This window comes from Dreissena polymorpha, chromosome 3, assembly GCF_020536995.1.
Source record: "Dreissena polymorpha isolate Duluth1 chromosome 3, UMN_Dpol_1.0, whole genome shotgun sequence".
Classification (NCBI taxonomy): Eukaryota; Metazoa; Mollusca; class Bivalvia; order Myida; family Dreissenidae; genus Dreissena; species Dreissena polymorpha.
The window spans coordinates 101863895-101868207 of NC_068357.1; positions in this window are offsets into that span (position 1 = coordinate 101863895).

Sequence of the window (4313 nt, forward strand, 5' to 3'; positions counted from 1 at the left end):
TAATAGTTGCACAGCACATGCACACGAGAATATCCGATTGTTGATAGCCTGTGGTAATATCTGGTTACCGGTATAGCGACTTTTTATTTGGTATTATAATAATGTTTCAGGGTATCCTGTGACTATACATTACATAATTTTTTAAATGATGATGAAATATGTTCGGGTTGCATCGCTTTACATTTGGTGTTGTAGTCTTGTCATGTACTAAGAGTACTTAGACTAAGAATATATAATAAACAAAGCGCTGAAGCACTGAAGTTGTTCGCTATTACATAATTTTAGACGCAATTCCTTTATCAAAATTAATCGCAAGTTTGAAATGAACACACGCCATTCACATTTATAAAGTGTGTGTCATAACGCACGGTTCGAGCTTTGTTTGAACTTTTTATTATCCTTATTATTTCAGAGATAACTTAGACAAAATAAAAATAACATAGCTTTTTGGGAGGTTCTGAATGCATAGACAGTATGATGAAAAATGGTAATAAGAACTGAATATAAAGACAATTTGCAATCACCATCATATTAAATGAATATTTTTGGAATATCGAATACCTATCTCACTAAGAATATAATTTCATGATGAAAATTCTCTGTACAAAACTTTTGATTTTTGACACCATATACAATTTCAAAATATACAATAAGATAATTGATGAAAATGAATAAATAAATAAAAATCTGCGAGCAAAACTTTTTACTCACGAATTAGGTAGTCATCAAGACAGCCCTGTTGACCCGTACATTGCTGTTTATGCATTACGTGTTACCCGAGCAGTTCACACGGTGTAAAATACGCTGACCTATACATAGGTATAGAGCACTAATGCGCTTTTTCGGCTTAGCTGTTTTACTCAGTTTTCATTTTAATGACTTTTACATAACGCCAGAAGACACGCATGAATATTTTCGAATATTTCATAGGCTGATTCGAGATACCACCTCTGAGTTTTGGCTACATCACTGTGTAGTTACTCAGTGCAAAGGCTGTAGCACTGTTCAGTGTAAGGATTTCCGGACTACCGGTACTCTCTGTATGTTCAAGCGACACAAATTGTGGCCCTGTTACAATTACGCGTTAAATTCCATCTCGCAGAATTTCACTTTTGCTTTCAAGATTAGAAAACAATCATTATCGAAATAGTATAGTGTCACGATTAGAGACAATCGTTTAATTATCCAACATCAATGTGTGCCGTACTTGGTCAGCACGTCTGGAAATCGTTCCTGATCGCCTGGATAGGCTGCCATTATTAACAAGTTTGCTATTTTGAATTCAATTTTGAATCAAAAAGCATTGTTCTAAAATGTGGCATTTTAAATTCGCAATGAGATTTGTAATGATCCTCGTCATGCGAAAATGGGTCTTATTCCATATGCGCACATCATATAAATGGCCCACTCAGCCTGCGCATCAGTCTGGTCAGGAAAATCCTAACATATTGAGTTATTTTATAGCGAACAGCATCGCCTATGACCTGACTGCGCAAATGCACATGTTGGGTTAAACAAGCGCTTGCCGAAACGCATAAGACCCACTTTCGCATGACGGGGCTATGAACGTGTGATTTTAATGTGTCGAAAGAAAACTGCGTTTAAATCAAATATCAACGTCCGATATATTTCGATAGTGAAGAAAGATACTCATAACAAGGCATGTGAGGACATATGATGTGCTCTCCCGTAGTATATTTTTATCTACTTACACTTATGTGTGGTTTGACAATGCTAACACACATTTCATGCGGTGAATATGCAACTTACAAGTGAAAAAACAACACAATTGTTAAACTTTTGTTTTCAATTTATTTATTTATTTAGAAAAGTAAATTGCAAACTTTATTTCTAAGTCAGCGTATACGCCGACTACAATTTTTTTAAAGACATTTCTTGTTATATTTAGTCGTTATCGGTTTTATCGATTATAAAGCATTTTTTAGGTTGCCTATAGTATGCCTGTAGTTGTTGGTGAACTCATATCCAACGTGTTATATATTGAGAACTGTGAATATAAACAAGCTTAACCTTCTACTAATGCGTTGCTAGCATCTGTAAATACAAAAGATCGCCGCTATCTGTTGAGAACAAAAGAACGTTTCCAAGAAATCCCCGCTGCAGAAGCATGAACGAGGTTACGAAACAGATCATTCGTATTATTATTATTATAATAAATTGTTTGTTATATTCGGTTTTAGCGATTATGAAGCATTTTTGTTTTTGTCTATCGTATCCCTGAAGTTATTGTCGAACTCATGTTCAACGTTTTATAAATTGAGAATATAAATAAGCGTAAACTTATACTACTGCGCGTTTTTCCCGAATCTATTAATAGCCTCAAATTTTAAATGACCTGTACTACGTCTTAAGGTGTATGTGAAAGCGTAACCTATTGCGTTGTTATCACCCGTGCTCTCCTTTGTTTACCAACAGCCGTATCTATTAATAGCCTCAGATTATGAATGAGCTGAGCAAAAATACTACGTCATTAAGACGCATCAGAAAGTGGACTAGTTTATTCATTCATAAATATTCTTCCGCGACAGGTAAATACAATCATTGTTTATTGATTTTTTCGGCGTTAGCTGTATACGCCAGCTTTTCACCTTAGCCTGACCTTTGTAAACGACCAATCAATTCGAATATAAAATTTTCCGCCGGTAGGCTTGAAACTTTTCGAAGTAGAAAACGGTCAATCTACAAACAGTTTTTACATTAACATTAATATGTTATTCCATCGACTTTCTATTTTTGGGAAGTGTAGGGACAGGGATACTACAGTTCGTTTAGCAACGAAGTTAATTGCGTATTCAGCATGAAACAATTAGGTTTGAGAGATGGAGCAGTTTCACACTCAATTCTCGACATCAATACAGAGTGCGTGTCCCTTTATATTTAGAAGAATGTCAGCGCCAGAGCTTAAAGGCTGTGTTCTCATATTTGGTAATTACTACGCTATTGCATTATGTCCACTCAAAAGTTTTAGATCATATAAGAATCGTTGTTAAGTAACCTGATATACGCTTTGACGAACATATTAAAAATTGTTTTCTAAATTAACCGTTAAACAAGAAAATGTTTAAAGCTTTAAACAAGCCGTCGTTTCAGCAGCAGAATTGTTACCTTACTTTAATGCATTGCATGCCAATCCGCAAGGTATCAAGGTCAGATTGCGGTCAGTTGCAGAAATCTTTATATAAACGCCGTCTCGTAAACTTTGTGCACTTGAAGTCTGTTTTGGTCAGAAAGATACTAAATAAAGATATTCGGCGATATTATTGTGGTATGTCAATCATCGATTTTTAATATGTTTTCAACATTTGCATGATAAGGACCAATTTTGATAAAATTAATTAGAAATATTTATCCATTTAGACCGGTTTATTAAGCATGAGCACAATAATTCACTATACTATAATTATGCAATGAAATAAGATTCGAGTATTGGCGGCTGACCTATATGCACTCGTTTATTTTCATGTTTCTTGTGTTTTTCTATTCTGTAAATATAGATATCTGAGTAATAATATCACATACAGCAAAATAAGCCACGAAATCTGGCGCAACACCCCGTAATTGATTTGCTTGTGATGGAGCTAAGAACTGCGCAGAAAAAAGGCATCCGCTACTTTTTATCTCATAGAGATAACTTTTGATTGTTCATAAACATCGACCACAATCAACGCCGTATATCTTTTTTAAAGATATTTCTTGTTTCTATATAAGCTCCGTCTGAAACTATTACATTTAATACGATATTCATATAATGTTTCCATTTGTGAATGAATATGGTTGGAGAACTCAAACCTCTTGCATAAATTATACAACTCTTTCTCGCACGGATACGACATGTGTGGCGCATAGTTAGGCTCTCCGTAGATAAACCGAACCGATTTGAAATTTGAGTAACGACATTGTTGTTCGCTTTGCGAACAACAAAAATGATCTTACAGTTTAAAGAAAATTGCAAAATTAAGTGTATTTATGGTTCACTGTTATGCCCTTTTCTGAGGTACATCGTAAACAATAAACAACAGGGCACGCCCCGAAACCAGAGGGAGATCTTGTTTCTTGTAAGTAAAAAGCTCTTAGAGTAGAGTACCGACTTCTCTTTACGTTTTATGCGTCATTTTTTAGGCGATAGAAGCACTCTTGCATATCGGGTATATAGGGTAGTTAGGTACGCCTGCTCTAAATGCCCGCTTTATTTAACACGCTATAACAACTGAAGAGTGCAGTATAATAAAGACAGTATTGGAATATTGCCTTGTCATATTACCTCTTGGTTACCTGCATGTGTAGTTATTTAA